The 17,031-nt window shown below is 46.1% G+C and overlaps 1 protein-coding gene and 1 long non-coding RNA gene across 2 annotated transcripts in view; one reads left to right on the top strand and one right to left on the bottom strand.

Moving 5' to 3' along the window:
* The window catches only part of SLC7A6 (solute carrier family 7 member 6), a 46,621-nt gene extending 39,516 nt beyond the window's left edge, over positions 1 to 7,105 (bottom strand). The window contains exon 1 of the mRNA XM_005306298.5: positions 6,974 to 7,105. The gene's annotated coding sequence lies outside the window, so the exon portion shown is untranslated. The remainder of the gene's footprint in view (positions 1 to 6,973) is intronic.
* A 111-nt stretch (positions 7,106 to 7,216) lies between these two features.
* On the top strand, positions 7,217 to 16,749 carry LOC101945971 (uncharacterized). Its single transcript, XR_508596.4, has 5 exons — positions 7,217 to 7,357; positions 8,271 to 8,323; positions 10,187 to 10,278; positions 15,876 to 15,952; positions 16,345 to 16,749. It is a non-coding gene; the product is annotated as an uncharacterized LOC101945971 (long non-coding RNA).
* The last annotated feature ends 282 nt before the right edge of the window (positions 16,750 to 17,031 follow it).

Genomic DNA, 17,031 nt, shown 5'->3' with positions numbered 1-17,031 from the left:
TATTTATGGTCTGAGTTTCAGTAGGTCCAACATATAATTATGCACACAATTCAGGTATTTGTGCCTGAAATTAATTAATAGATGCATCTACCTGGGCATACAAGTATAAACACACTTGTCCATGTATTTATGGTAATTTGCACTCACTTTTTGTTCATGCAGTTATAGATCCTTCCTTTTGAAAAAAATCAAATCCTTACTTTGTTATATTGTCAACATTATATTCTAAAATGTAAGTTAATTAAAACATTCTGAGCTAATATACTTAGAACATGTTCTTACTCTTTCAAGCCATTTTAAATATTTTAAACCAAATAAATATGTAACCTACATGGAAATGGAATGTAAGCCATTTACTAGAATGGAATATAGCCCATTCACATTATGTCCAGTATGAGCCTTCTATCTCTTTGCATAAAAGAAAAAAAAAGAAAAATTCAGTAAGTATCCAAAAATAGTATTTTTTACATAAATTAAAATATTGACTGCATTTGAAAGACTATTATATTATCAGATAGGTCTGCTGTATTATTGCAAATCCTCCCTTAAGGCTTTTTTAAAAATTTAAAATATTTGTTTAAAATGTTAAACTTTTATTCTGTCAGAGCAAACAGTAATGGCATAATACAGTCAAACTCAGTCATATTTGGAAAAGTCATCCCACACAGAAACATCTGTATGACAGAATATACCATCACAAGTAAAAGAAAAGAGCTTCGGGAAAAAAAATTATTTAAAAAAAATGGATTTATTCTCCCCAAATGTTAAGGGTTCTGAAAGGTTCAGGCTTTCCCTCTTTCCCCATAGTTATCTGGCATTTATTGTCAGAGGAAAAAGGCCCAACCAGAAAATAGGTCATGGAAAATTTGCTCCAATATAGCCACACACTCACAGCATGGTAGAACATAGCCTCTTCCCTCACTGAAACCTAGGAAGGGAAGGCAAAGTTAGGTCTGTTTATTTCCTTTTAGCAGGGAGTGAGAAAGAATCTAAGGCCCTAAATCATACCAGCTCTTCTACATTCCTGTCAGTGCTGTAAAAACTATTTGGCGAGACGATGTTGACATTCAAGGATGTTATTTGCTAGTGAAGATATCGGTAAAAGCTTTCCTGATTGAGAGAGCCTACCGAGTCTTGAGGAGCTAATTCTTCTTTAATTATAAAGCACTATGGAGGTGGATTTGTTTAGTCTAAGTAACTTCATGTATGCTAGTTTAATAAGCAGTCCTATATTTGGAAAACTTCTCTATCCTCTTTTATCCCACCAAGAAGCCCAGCTCACTGGAGAAATGACTAGCTGATGCCAAGCTTAAAGTAAGTTTCTGAGGGAATTCACATACACATAGCAAGAACTTCCATCACTACAATAAATCAACATCAGTAGTCTCTTTTGACAGCCAAGTCAGTACAAACTAAAATTTCATACAGATAATGACTTGTTTAAACTGGTCTATATACTATACACTGAAATGTAAATACAATATTTATATTCCAATTGATTTATTTTGTAATTATATGGAAAAATTAGAAAGTAAGCAATTTTTCAGTAATAGGAGACTGTGACACTTTTGTATTTTTATGTCTGATTTCGTAAGTACATAGTTTTTAAGTAAGGTGAAAATTGGGGTATGCAAAACAAATCAGACTCCTGAAAGGGGTACAATAGTCTGCAAAGGTTGAGAGGCGCTGTTCTAACTCAATGCGGATACTGAAACCATTGCTAGGCCATCTATAAATGCTATTTTGAAAATATTGGGTATTTATTCTTAGTTTTGTAGTCAAGTTATAAAATAGTACAATATTTTAAAGCCCCCATTTACACTAAGAAACAAGATATGTGCAGCAAGAACTTATCTTAAACACAATTTCAGGAAATATTTGCAGTGTTTAAGGTATTCTTACACTGGCCAGTATAACTGCTTCTATTGAAACAGCTTTCAAAACATGGCCTGTTTCATTGTGTAGACAGAGTCTTAGTGACTCAACAAACATTTTGATGAACTTATTCACACACAAAACCTAATCCTGCGGAAAGATAGTGGATTTAGACTTTCTGTACCAACTCAGAACAAAAGCCACACGAGTTTGTGCGCAAATGCTAATCCCAGAGACATATTTAAATAGCTGGAAACCCCTGGTCCAGCCACAGTTCAAATCCCTTCATTTGCCCTTGCCACCACCACAAACTTAAGCTCCTTGCCTACAAGATCCTACACAACTTAGCTTCTCTGTTTTTATGTATTTCCATGCTCTCCCTTGCTCAAGACAACTGCCACAATGTCCTCTCACTCTAGTCTACATTTTCCCATATAGCCCTTTATGTGGAGAATCTCACATTGACAGTCTGCTCCCCACCTTCAAGCTCCTCCTGAAGTCACAATTGTAAGTGTTTACTAAATGGTAAATATTGCAGAAAATGTGGTATTAATACATGCACATAACAGTTCACTCAGTTAGATACAAGCTATCCTCTAGTCTTATTTTATACTGTCAGTTATGACCGGCAGACCTTGAGGGCAGGGACTGCTTGTTTGTCTATATAAATATCTAGAATGCTACAGATAGTGTCTCTACAAACACTACACCTAATCTTAACTGGCACCAAACTTATCAGTCTCCATGTAACCAAAGAGGAAGAGTGTAGAATATGGAAAAATATTAGTGAACAAAACTGAAGCTGTGTCAAAGTTAGAAAAACACATTCTGAGAACAGAAAAAACTAAAACCCAGATTTCTGCCTGAGGCCATTATTAGGCAGAGAAAATAGAAGGCTGGGAGAGAAGGAGGAGACAAAGGTGCAGTGAGGTGTTTTCTAGTGCATAACAATTCCAGGTTCATACTCCCCAGCATGCCCATTTAGCTCCATGCCATATACCACCAGCATGTCAGTGGCACAATGTTGTTTTATTGCTGAATGTTATTACTCTCAAATGACCTTCTAATAATACCTTTAAAATCACTTTGGTATCCTAAAGGCCACCAAGCAGGATACCTCAGTGGGAACCCCAGACATGGAATTTTATTTCCTACAGAATTTTAAGAGGCTGGATGTAAGGAAATATTTAAAAGTAAGGAGTAAGATCTTTCCCCAGTGGAAGTCTATTTGTGTGGCTCCTGCTTTGTAGATAAATCCATGGTAGTTTACAACATATTACAACACTACCAAAAGACCCATGAACTTCAGTTAACTACAATTCAAAGAAAGGTTAGGGGATGCTAACATTAAGTCCCCTGGGGTCAGGATCCCTAACTCTCTTCCAGAGCCAGGATGGGAGCCACTTCCTCTTCTCTCTCTCCGGAGGTGGATTGGGTTACTGCGCCTGACCAGTCACTGTTAGATCCCTCCGCAGCCGATGCCTCCCTTCCTGCCCACAGGTATGCAATTAGCGCTGTTAAAAAATTAACACGTTAATTTTGTCTTCAGTTAATCAAAGGCATTAACAGCGATTAATTGACAACCCTAGTTGAAACTATGGTAAAGAACGGAATTATCAGACATTGATGAACACAATATGGTGGGGAAGAGTCAACATGGTTTCTGCAAAGGGAAATCATGCCTCACCGATCTATTAGAATTTTTTGAGGGGGTCAACAAACAGGTGGACAAGGGGGATCCAGTGAATATAATGTACTTGGACTTTCAGAAAGCTTTGACAAGGTCCCTCACCAAAGGCTCTTAAGCAGTCATGGGATAAGAGGGAAGATCCTCTCATGGATCAGTAACTGGTTAAAACATAGGAAACAAAAGGCAGGAATAAATGGTCAGTCTTCCTAATGGAGAGAAGTAAAGTGCTGGGTTCCCCAAGGATCGGTAATGCGACCTGTGTTGTTCAACATATACATAAATGGTCTGGAAAAAGGGGTAAAACAGCAAGGTGGCAAAGTTTGCAGACTATATAAAATCACTCAAGATACTTCAATCTGAAGCAGACCGCAAAGAGTTACAAAGGGATCTCACCAAACTGAGTGACCAGGCAACAAAATGGCAGATGAAATTCAATAATGATAAATGCAAAGTAATGCACATTGGAAAAAAATCCCAACTACTCATAGAAAAGAGAAAGATATTGGAGTCATCGCGGACAGTTCTCTGAAAACTTCTGCCCAATTTGCAGCGGCAGTCAAAAAAGCTAACAGAATGTTAGGAACCATTAGGAAAGGGATAGATAATAAGACAGAAAGTATCATAATGTCACTATATAAATCTATGGTATGCTCACATCTTGAATATTGCATGCAAATCTGGTCGCCCTATCTCAAAAAAGATATATTGGAATTGGAAAAGGTACAGAAAAGGGCAACAAAAATGATTGGGGTATGGTACAGCTTCCAAATGAGGAGAGATTAATAAAGCTGGGACTTTTCAACTTGGAAAAGAGATGACTAATGGGGAATATGATAGAGGTCTATAAAATCATGAATGGTGGGGAGAAAATGTTTTTTACCCATTCACATAACACACAAACCAGGGGTCACCCAATGAAATTAATGTGCAGCAGGTTTAAAACAAAGATAAGCAAGCACTTCTTCAGACAACGCAGTCAACCTGAAGAACTCATGAATACATGAGTAAAAAGGTTTGAGGCAATACTAAGGTCCATTAAAAGCAGAATTTTTTAAAACTATCTTCGATATGAAATTAATTTCAGGTTATTATATAAACGGTATGCTACCAAACTGGATTTTTAAAAAAAAGTCAGTTAATAAAAATCCAATTGTCCTTTCTATCAAGGTTCTGATAACAGCATTCATCACCCTTGTTATATGCGAGCAGTCAAATAGAACAACCCATATGGCTAAAGCAGTGGTTCCCAAACTTTAACAACCTGTGAACCCCTTTCACTAAAATGTCAAGTCTCGCGAACCCCCTCCTAAAAATGAATATTTCCAGGGATTTTCTCCTTTACCTGAGTATAAATTATAAGAGCAGTGATCTTGGAAATATAAAATTTGTTTTTATGACATGCTTATTACACACTATTATTAATTATTATTTATCATTACAGTATTTTTATTACATTATGAAAATGGCAACACTCTTCCAAGATCTCACTTTCATAGCTTGTATCACTTTGAATAAGTCTGTTATAAGAGAAGGCTCCTATGTTTCATCAAGGAATATCAGATGTGAAACAGCATGAAGGTATTTAACAAGACAACTCAAAGAGTTCCTCCTACACAAGCATTCAGGACTTGAGTAGTTCAGGCAAACAACGCACGTTACAACAAAGCTTAAACTTGTTCTTCATAATAATTTTAAAAACAATACTAGGTGCGTATTTAATTTTAAAACCATCAAAAAAATATCCACCATCCTTTCCATTTTTTATAAGGAGTCTTGAAGTTTAAATCTCCTCAGTGTGATAGATATGCTTGCTTTGATCTGCTTAGCTCTTGGAAGTCCAGGGGCTCCGGACTGCTGGCCCCGGGGGCTGCCCGGGGTCCCTAGGGACAACTCTGTCTGCCATTAGGGAATTTTTTCCTGAGAACCCCCTGTAACATTTTGCGAACCCCCAGGGGTTGGAGTTTGGGAACCACTGGGCTAAAGAGAAGACAAATTTTAACTTCAATAAGCATAAGAAAGACATAATGGTAGTTTCATAACTAAAATGGCTGGGAATTTACACACAGACTTATTACTGGTTGTGACACACCAGAAAATTATAATGCCTGGTAACTGCATTAGAGGAAGAACCGTATCTACAGACATTCACTGTAATTTGAGTCCTTTCACTACCACAGCAACAGGGTTACGTCTATGAGCTTCACCTCAATTCTCTGTAAGATCTTTGTCGCATCTCTCCTTACTAATAATCAGAAGTTGCAAGAGATTTGAGATGTTCTAAAGAGAAGCCAACTGAAGCTATGTCTACAATGTGCACTTTACAATGGTGCGGCTGTGCCGCTACAGCCATGCCATTGTAAGGCGTGCAGTGTAGCTGCTCTTTGTCACTGGGAGAAAGGTCACCCAACAACAAAATAAAACCACCCCCAACGAGGGGTGGTAGTTTTGTCGGCAGGAGAGCATCCACACCAGCATTTTTTGTTGTTAAAACGTTTGTCTTAACAAAAGTGCAATATAGATAAGGGCTAAGTGCTGTAACACCCTGAGTACAGTAGAGGGTCCCTTAAATTGACCAACTCTGTGTTCCACATTTTAAGGAGACCTAAAATTCTTCAATTTCAGTTTAAAAAATAAATCAGACTTAAAGGCACTTAAGCGTCTGGTAAGCTCCAGAGAGCAGGGGATGGGTCTTACTCATTTGTGTAATTGTAAATACTTACAGCGATATAACATACCTACTTACAGATCCCCAAGACTACCACAGGCCTCTCACACCATACTTTAAACCTGCTATAGATACACCTGGCTGAGAGCCCAAGCAGACGCTGACAAGCTCTCAGAAATAATGAATAAATAATAATAATAATCAAAACTCCGACACGTGGCTCTCGGAGGAGTCATCTTGAGGTGCCTGGAAGCCGGCTAAGCTCTGAATGAAGCACTTGTCCAGCCACAGAGCCTCAAATCCTGCAGCACCCGAGCAAGGCGTCAGCGACCCAGCAGAGCTCAGATGGGGAAAAGGGGGGTACATGGGGCGGGCGGTGATGGTCTCTGAAGCTCAGGACTGGGCGCCGGATTTTCCTCTCTTTCCTCAGCGCCTCGCCCCGCAGCTACAAGAGGGGGGGGAGGGCGGGCGGCCGGTTCCTCGCGGCTGCGGGGGATGCGCTGCCCGATACCGGCACCGGGGGGTCCCCGCGCGCCTCGTTACACTGGGGGCACTGGCAGGAGACGGCCGCGGAACCTGAACCGACCCAGCCAGACTCCCGCAGCCCCCCGGCAGCCCGGCCACAGCGCTGCGGCATGGGCTGGCTCCCTCCGCCCGTCTCACCGGCGCTCCCCGCCCCGGCCCCTTCCCTGAGGAGAGTTTTACCCCTCCCGGGGCCCGGCTCCCGCAGCAGCCCCCGTTACCTTTCCTGCTCCCCGCCGTTACCGCCCCGCTCGCCGCAGCTCGGGGGATGCTCGCAGCCCGCCCGGCCTCTGCGGAGCAGCACGTGATGCCCGGCCCGCTCCGCCCTGGAGGGGGGGGGGGCGCTCAGGCACCGCCTCCCGCCCTTGCGCCGGGCCCCTCACCTCAGCCATGGCGGGCGAGGCTGAGCCCCCCCCCCCCCCCCGGGTGTGTCCAAGTAACGCTCCCCACGGGCGATTTGCGACCCCCCCCCCAGGACAGCCTGCCCCTCTGTGGGGAGCGGAACTGGCCCGCTCTGGGGACGGGGACTCCGCACTCCCGGCCCCCCCGTGGCTGTGGGACGGGCTTGCCTCAGCGCCAGGCGGGGTAAAGCCGCCCCCACAAAGGTAGGGAAGGGGGGGTGCATGAATTCCCCTCCCCCGGGGGTGTAAGCGATCTCCTGAGAGCGTCCACCGCCGTCGGGGGACCCCTAGACGTAGGATGGAGGACGGGAGCTCCCTGGAGTATTTAGGCCAGTGCCCTACCCACAGGCAGGACTAAGTGTTATCTAGACGGTGGGTCTCACTCAGAGCTATGCAGCCCCCTGGGGCTACGCAGAGGTCATCCAGGGGGTACATCCGCGCCTGGAGATATTTGCCTCATTTTACAACAGGCTAGAGCCCTGCAGCAGGACTGGGAATCTCCTGGGTCCCAACGGACCTGCTGCCATAATAGGGGGAGCAGGATAAAAATTCAACAAACAAAGGAGGAAACGGACATTGTGGGAGAGGAACGGGATTAAAAAAAATAGGCCTCGTGCGCCAACATGAACGCCTCAGCCAGCAGCCACCGCTCGCCGGCTACCCACTTTTAAAGGCAGCACCGCCACCAGCAGCAGCACATTAGGGTGGCACTACCAAACCATGCAACTCTTATTTCTGCACTGCTGCTGGCCGTAGCACTGCCTTTGGCTGTCTAGCTCTGCAAAGGGTACAGTAGTTTGGAGAGGTTGAAAACCACTGGTCTAGACCATCCTGGACAGGTGTTTGTATTTGGGTAAATCTCTCCCACCTCCTCCAGGAGGTAGATAAAGGAGACTCCGAGTATTTGTGGCATCAAAATAGCAGCCTGTGCAGATACTGCACACACAGCAGTTAAAGAATCTGCTAGTGCATATGTGATGTATATTATGATACGTCTGTGCATGAGTGTACCTTGAACCACAGAAATTTACATCCAGATGGGCGAATTCATCCCTGTTTTCACCCCACTGCAATTAAAACAGGAGTCTAGCCACTGGTTTCTTTGACTGTTTCCTAGGAGAAGTCCAGGAAAGCCAGACATACCAAGGTCCTGCAGAACTGCTGATTAAGGTAAATGGCCTGGCAAGATGTTTTAGTAAATGAGATTGCCCTCTTTTGCTGTGGATGGCAGGGAAGAGAAGAGTGGTAGGTGGATGAAGGGTTACAAGCTGGTAATGTGGGGTGGGGGGTTATGCAGGTTCCTTACATGTTCTTCCCTTTTTTTTAGGAGGTGGCTGTAATAAAAATTTAACCACAGATGTAAGTGAGAAGCTTCTGAGCCATTATGCAGTACTTTATCTGCAAGGTGTATCATTTCTATCCTGCTGAACATTACAGCATCAGAATAACTCCCATTAGTTAATCAGACCCTGAGGGAGTGGCCTTTGTCCTAGCAGTTTTGGAAAACTATTTGTGACATTAATTAAAGGATGAATATAGAGAGTTACAGGGATCGTAGTTATTACTATATAGTAATAATAAACAATTGATTTGCACTCCTGTCCTGCTGCTGTTACATATGGAACCAACTTGACAAGACATACTGCCTCTTAAAACCAGTGTAGAAATATTAGGTGGAATTCAGACAGTTCCTCCTAATGTTTAAACTCTCCCATGACTTCTCATTCTCCAGACATGTTGAGCCCTCTGAAATGATGCAGCACAAATAGTGGTAATTCAGGCTTCCCTGCCTGCCCGCATGCCTTACCCTTGTTTCCTAAACATGTTCAATGGCAAATGAACTCAAGTCATACTGAAGGGTTATCAGATGGTAACAACTTTTAGTCACTACTGATTAACTTGCTGCTTTCTGTCATGCCAGAACACTATCTCCTGTACACAGATGTTTTATTGCTGTCCCCTTAGTAACTAACAGAAGGTGGTTGTATGTAGGAAGGAGAGCTGGGGGTAGATATAAAGTCTTGCTGGAGTACCTGGCTAGCTGTGTAATAAACTGCATTCATCAGAGACGTTATTCAGTCCCCAGCATTCTGGGCTCATGACATTTCAGATAATTAGAGCATTACACCATTAGAGCTAAAAGGATAGACAGATTGTTCTGCTCATGCTGGAGATATAGAGGATGAAATTTCATTTTATGACCTCAGAAAAGATTTCTTATAGAATATACCAGCAAGATGCTTTCAGAACCCAGAGAAGGAGTTCATAGATAAACCCTAAACACTTGTCATATGGAGGGCTTGGGATAAGAAGCTACAATTATTGCTCAGTAATGTGTGTCAAGAGCAGTCCCATAGAGGTTCTCAATTTAAAAACACATATTACAAAGCATAGTGCTTAAGTACATCGGAAGCAGGAAGCCTGCTAAACAACCAGTGGGGCCACAGGAAGATCGGGATGGTAAAGGAGCACTCAAGAAAGATAAGGCCATTGCAGAGAAACTAAATGAATTATTTGCATCGGTCTTCATGTCTGATGTCAGGTAGATGTTCTATATCCATCTGTAGGATGGATATGGGCATAGGCACAGTAAGTCACTTCTCCAGTGTCACTCATAGGCAGAGCCTCTAGTCCAGGGGTGGCCAACCTTTGGCTCCGGAGCCACATGCGACTCTTCAGAAGTTAATATGCGGCTCTTTGTATAGGCACCGACTCTGGGGCTGGAGCTATAGGTGCCAACTTTCCAATTGCCTGGGGGTGCTCACTGCTCAACCCCTGGCTCTGCCCCCACTCCACCCCTTCCCGCACCCTCCCCTGAGCCCGCCGTGCCCTCACTCCTCCTCCTTCTCCCTCAGAGCTTCCTGCACACAGCTAAACAGCTGATCGGGAGGGACGGAGGGGGAGGCGCTGATCGGCGGAGCTGCCAGTGGGTGGGAGGCGCTGGGAGCGGGGTGGGGAAGCTGATGAGGGGCTGCTGACGTATTACTGTGGCTCTTTGGCAATGTACATTGGTAAATTCTGCCTCCTTCTCAGGCTCAGGTTGGCTACCCCTGCTCGAGTCCTTACTGCGGGTACCCTTCTTTGAACACTAGAGAAGGCTACCGTGGCCCTGATCTTACAAACAAGTAAGCTTACAGACTTTAATAGTTTAACAGAACCTATCATTTTTAACAGTAATCCACCATTGGAACATTTACCAAGGGTCATGATAGATTCTACATCACTATGTCATTGTGAATTTTAAAATCAAGACTGGATGTTTTTCTAAAAGATATGCTCTAGGAATTATAGGGAAGTTCTATAGCCTGCATTATACAGGGGGTCCGACTAGATGATCACGATGGTCTCTTCTGACCTTGGAATCTATAAGTTAGAATTTCCAGGACTTGGAATTGCAAATTACATCTGTTCAGGATGTCTGCTCTGTTAAGAATTTATAGTTTTGCCAAGACAAAATAATAGTGCCATAAGCAAGCTCAAATATAACTTGCTAACAAAATAACAGCTAGGAATATAAAGAATATTGATTGGATATATGAGTATTTTAAAATACACATTTTCTCTAGGAAAAAGGTGTTGTTATAATGCAAGTTAGCTCATACATGACAAAATCATACCAATAGATAAGGCAGGTTGTAGTTTTTGCATGACTTAGCAAGTCAAATTAAAGACTATGGAGAAGCCTAGAATTTTCTTCACGCAGCCTTTACCACATATTAGTTAACACAAGGTAAGAGCACATCTTTGTTTCCTCCCCTCCACTCCCCCTCCCCCCAGTGAAGATAATGCCAAACAGGATGTAGGGCGGTTCGGCTGGGGATCTTCCCCCTCCGTGGCAGCGGGGAGCCAGACCGCCTCGCTACTTTGGTCAGGTGTGTCGGGAAATTAGCTTGGCTGTGCAGCAGTCAGCAGCTCCGCAATGGTTCAGGCGGTGATACTCCGCAGCGGTACCGCCTCCGGGAAACGGGTAGCCTAATCTACTAGGACCAACACATACTGAAATCCCGCAGTGCTTTTCAGGAGGGGCCCCACCAGGTCCATGGCCACGTGTTCGAAGGGCGTTTCGACTATGGGCATGGGGACCAACGGGGCCCTGGGTGTCCATGCAGGTGCGGCTAGCTGGCACTCTGGGCAGGAGTTACAATAGTTCCTTACTTCCTGATGCACACCGGGCCAGAAGAAGCATGTCAGTATCCGGGCTGGAGTCTTCTCGTGGCCCAAGTGCCCGGCAGCAGGGATGTTGTGGGCGAGTTTCATTACTGCCCGCTGGTGACATCGAGACATGAGTAGTTGGCTCTGGGGTTCTCTAGTGCGCGGGTCCCGTTCTACCTGATAGAGCCGATCTTGTCGCAGTTTGAAGTGTGGCCACTGCTTCGCCCGGTGCGGGTCAATTATGGCCCCATCGACTGTGGCTAGTTGCTTGTAAGCGTGACTGAGGGTGGGATCTGCCCTTTGGTCACGACAAAAGTCAGTGTGAAGCAGGGGTTCAGCAGCAGCTTCTGCAGGGGAGTCCTCGGGCTCTTCTTCCAGTCCGTTGGGGTCTGGCGCCTCCTCGCCCTCTGACTGGGTCTCAGGGAGGTTCCCTTCCAGTACTGGGTTAGTTGCGGGCCTCTCATCGGCATTGGAGCGGAGGACTTCCGGGAAGTCTGGCCAGTCCCACCTCAGGATCACCGGGTAGGCGAGCCAAGGAGCCAGGCCGACCACCATCAATTGCGTGACCTCATCCACGGTCAGTCGGACTTAGGCACTGGGGTAGGGTTGTACATCGCCGTGAATGCATTGTAGACGGATCATCCCCAGGCAAGGGACAGCCTGGAGGCCTAGGCTTTGGCAAACCAGTGTCTGACCGCAACCTGAGTCAATTAGGGCCAAGGTTGGGCAATCCCAGACAACCACTGGCACCGTAATCTTGGCGGCTTGTGGGCTTCAGGTGCGGGCTTCTCCCGTGCAGACCTGGCTGAAGCTGCAATCCATCTCGGTGCAGTCTCACTGTAATGGCCATATTTCCCACAGGAAAAACAGGGTCTGATATCCGAGAGCCCAGGCCGGAACAATGTTCCCACCTGGCTCCTGAGAGGGCTTTGGTTGGTCCCTGGGACATCTGGTCGAGGTACCGGGGCTTGTCGAACTGGGACGTTGGCAGGTCGGGGTCAGGGCTCCAGGCCCTGTGACGGATTTCGTGGTTTGCTCCGGGTAGTCCCCGCTTTTCTCTGAGTTAGGGCGCTCCGGTCCTGGCGGGGCAGCTCGAGTGATCGGTCCCACTGGTGCTTTGGCGGTGAGGAAATCCTCCATGAGTGTGATGGCAGCAGTTAAGGTCGTAGGCCGATGGCGGAGGACCCAGGCCCTCCCTCGCGATGGGAGTATATGGACAAATTGCTCCAAAATAATTTGTTCAACGAGCTCATCCGGGGTTCGCCTTTTGGGTTGTAGCCACCGCTTGCAGACTTCCCTCAACTCTTGGGCCACCATCCGGGGTCAGGCCCCCGTAGGGTAGACCAAGCTCCGAAACCACTGTCGGAAAGTCTCCGGGTTAACGTCCAAGGCATCTAAGATTGCCACCTTTACCCGGGTGTAGTCCCGAGCTGCATCCGTGGACAGGCCCCGATATACGGTTTGGGCAGTCCTGGTCAGATATGGGGCCAAAATAGTAGCCCATTGGTCTTGGGCTCAGCCTGCGACTAACGCCACCCTTTCAAAAGTTACCAGAAAAGCTTCTGGGTCGTAGTTGGGGCCCATCTTTGTCAACCAGATGGGAGGGGCCAGGCTGGGGCTCCTCAGGACGGGGCAGCAAGGTCACCAACTGCTGCAGGTATTGCTGCTGGTGGTCCCGGTTCTGGCGTCCCAGCTCCAAAAGCAGCTGTTGCTGTTGGATCCCGAGCTGCTGGACCAGCTGCTGCTGCTGCTGGAGCTGGGCGGCCTGCTGCTGTTGTTGGCTTTCGGCTAGGAACTTAATAAACTTGTCCATATCCATGGTCGCTCGGGCACGCTCCACCGCGGATCCCTTCTCACAAGGATTGGGGGGATCAGTGCCCACATTCTCCACCATGTGTAGGGCAGTTCGGCCGGGTCTCGTGGTCAGGTGTGTCGGGGAATTAGCTTGGCTGTGCGGCAAACAGTCAGCAGCTCCGGTCCTCTGGCGGGGGCAGAAGAAACAGTTCAATAGTAGCAAGCCCCGGCCCTAGATCACGGCGGGCAATAAACAGTCAGTAGCTCAGGCCCTCAGGCAGGGGCTGAGCAAACACGTTCAATATAACTAGCCCAGGCCCTGGGTCAGGGCAGGGCAAAAATCAGTCAGTAGCTCAGGCAGGGGCTGAGCACACAGGTTCAATATTAGCAGACCCAGGTCCTGGGTCAGGGCAAGGCAACAAACAGTCGGTAGCTCAGGCCCTCAGGCAGGGGCTGAGCAAACAGTTGAACAGCAAACCCCAGGCTCCTGGCTCTGAGCAACCTGGGAGAGGGGGAGACGGCCACCTGCGAGGTGGGTGGCGGGGGGGGACACAGGCCCACCCACTCCACTGCATCCTAGCCCGGGGCCCTAGCAGCGGCAGAAGACCCGTTGCTGTGTCAGTGGGGAGCCTGACCGCAACACACTGAAATTGGCTCTGGCAGTGTTGCAGCCAGACTCGGGTCGGCTGCCCCTGGGCTACTTCCTACCTCCCCCTCTAGAGGTACTTGGGTCCAGACGGCATCCTCCACGGGGTCGCACATCATGGGCTCCTCAGGATAGCTGGCGAGTGGTAGGCCTGGCAGTTCCTCGGGGTAACGGGCAAGCAGTAGGCTTGGCAGTGTCTCTGGGCTCGGGCTAGCATCAGGCGTTGGCTGGTCTGGCCAGTCCTTGGGTCGGCCGCTGATCACCGTGGTCTCCCCACTGGGAGCTACGCCACAAGCATCTGGTCGCTCCTGTGGCTGAGTTCCAAGTGAGCTCTGGGGTTGGGCTCTTATACTTCCTATCCTGCACCTTAACCTCTGAAGGGCGAGTGCAGGGTTTGCTGGCTCCACCCACTTTGGTGTCCAGAGAGGCTCATCCCCCTCTGGGACGGCGGGGAGCCAGACCACATCGCTACACAGGGCTTTATGAAACTTCATGATGTATCCGAGTTTTACCTTTTTTTATGAGCCTGTAGTTCTGCAGCTGCTACTAATCTCCATTTCCCCTTTATCAGAGTCCCTTTAAGAACTCACATTTTCCACTCACATTCTGAGCCCTAAGTCCTTTGATTCACTCTTCATCAGGCTGGCAACAGAGTTTGTCAAAAACAGAAAAACATCCCAAAACAAATACAGTCTTTCACCAGGTCTAGTTCTACATAGTCTCCTGTTTCTTGGGCTTCCCCACCTTACTATCAGACCTTCTACCTCTAGCAGCCTGAGCTACTTCTTCCATCCATGCAACCAAACCCTCCTTACAACTTCTGGCTGCCTTTTATATTTGAATCACCTGATTCCTCTCAGATGGAGCTCATCTTGTAACCAGGGCTAGCTCAACCCCAGGCTCTTCAGCCCAGGGGCAAGTTACTCTGTTACAGAGCCAAAGATTTCCAAGTAAACACATCAACATAGAAATCAATTGAATAAACTAAAAAAAAAAAAATCTAAACAAATGAAAATAAAACTTGAAGGCAAACCAACATACAAGACTTATGAAATTAAACAAAAGATCAAAATCTGACAAAACCAGGGGAATATCTGCAAATAAGAGAAATCCAAGCACACTAGTCAATTTATTAACTGGTGAAATTTGTCCTGATCTGAAGGGCCAGCATAAGCCCTTCCATACCATTTAACATCCAAGAAGGTGGGGTGCCATTGCTTCTGCATCCCCTGTATAGTGATGGTCTAGTGGAGCTGAGCCTGCAGTAGGCCAGTAGGATTGACAGTTACATGGAACTAGATGACCCAATATCCAATGCAAATGTCATAGAGGGGCTGCTTATAGTGACACATTGGTGAGTACTTATATGGATCCCTGCTGAAATTCTGCCATCAAAGTTGGGTGTTGGGGTCACTTTCCAGCTTCTGTTGATGTTCACTGGACACTCCTATAGTATTCTTGCCAGAGATTTGTCACTGGGGCTCATAAATGTGCTTTGGAAGAGAGACTGTATTACCGATGGAATGGACCAGATTTGCCCAAATGGCAGATTTTCCAATTTCTAATGGGACTCCTTCCTTGTAAGGTGTTCACGCCAACCTCACCACCTCAAACCATACAACCTGAGCTCAGTGCACTGCTATCCTTACGTTCTGCATAGCTTTCAGGAGAGCAATGGAAATATTTCAAGCTAATGATTTTACAAATTTAAGTGCTTTTGTCACTATTTTGGATTAAAGTTATGAATGGCTTTTTAAAAATAGGAAAATAAATTCATATATTCTCCCTCAGTGCTTCACATGCTTTTCTGGAACAAAGGTTTAATTTTGGATTATTGGGAAAATTTTGGGGTACTCTTTCCTAATACATGGGCAGCACATCACTGGTGCTGCAGTTGCTATCCTGTCCATAAGTATTTATGTTTCATACCCTGATTTAGAAACAAAGAATCATTCTTGTTAGGCAATTGAAGGGCCTGTTGTTGCTTGCTCTGCTTTGCTAAGATGGATATAAAGATAATTATTCTTACCGTTTACCCATGTTCCCCAGTGCTTCATTTGTGGAACAATATTCTACACAAAACAAAGCAACTTTTGTGCCAACAACAGAGACTTTTTTTTTTTTTTTTAGGTAAGTAGGAGGTTGGAACATTAGGTGTGGTAGAGTTTTGCAACAGAATCTTAAGAGCATGTGTATGCCCACTTCAGGTAAGCATGAGTGCAAGCACCATATAACAGACAAAATGTATGCAATGTTGAGGGGGGGAGATAAAAAAAATGCAGTTAAAGATTTAAAAAAATAAATGTCTACATTTGGGCTTCTAAATCTATATTTAAGCACTTAAATAAGTTGTCTGATTATTCCAAAGTACTGAGCAGCCAGCAACTTCCTTTATTCGGATGCTTTGGAGGCTAATTTTAGGCCCTTATACTGAAAATCTTAGTCTCACTCACTAGTCTGCAAAAGTTCATAGAGGTGAAATAAACTCTCCCATCCCATCTTCCTTCCTCATTTCTCACCCATCTGCCTTGGTTATCTTTCAAGTAACATTTTACTTGTTATTTCCGGATATTGTCTTTTTACCCATTTTTGTCCACAGTCACAGGGTAGCTGGTCTCTGTGGACAGACACAGCCAGGCTCCCCTGGAAATTCAGCTAATTAAAGAGGACTGGGCTACACCTGGGCCTACAAAGGGCTGCTAGCGGGCATCTGAAGGAAGGACTGAGACAGACTGAACCCTGCACTGGCAGAGGAAGCTGTACTGGAGTGGAGCTAACTTCTGTGGCAGCCCCTAGAGCAAGAGGCCAGGGAAACAGTCCTGTGTCTGCTGCTCCAAGTGGGGAGTAGAGCTGAGTGAAGCTGGAAGGCTGCCAGGAGCTGGAATGCCGCCAGAGACCCCTGGAAGAGGTGGCCCTGAAGCCTGGAACCAAGAACTGGGTTAAGACACAGTTTTCTGTTAATTTCCTAAACTCGGTTATGAAAAATAAACCTCCTTGACTGAGACTGGGCATGGCAGCCTATGCTTTGGAGCCGGGGAGAAGTGATGGCCCTGGTGACATCAACACTAATCAGTAATTACTGGTTTGTTGATACACACAACTCGCGCATGAGTCCAGTTTCTATTTCTTCAACTCTATCTATTGTAACAGACCCAGACCAGTAGGGTACAGGAGTCTGGTAGAGGGCAAATATACTGGTCACTGGATGAGTAGTTTTCTGTTCCCTGAGTGACCAGAGCAGGGGCTGCACTAGAGTAATCAGGAACCTGCTAGAACCAGTTAAGGC

The sequence above is a fragment of the Chrysemys picta genome, chromosome 14 (assembly GCF_011386835.1).
Source record: "Chrysemys picta bellii isolate R12L10 chromosome 14, ASM1138683v2, whole genome shotgun sequence".
NCBI classification, from domain to species: domain Eukaryota; kingdom Metazoa; phylum Chordata; order Testudines; family Emydidae; genus Chrysemys; species Chrysemys picta.
This window is presented reverse-complemented; position numbering and strand designations above follow the sequence as displayed.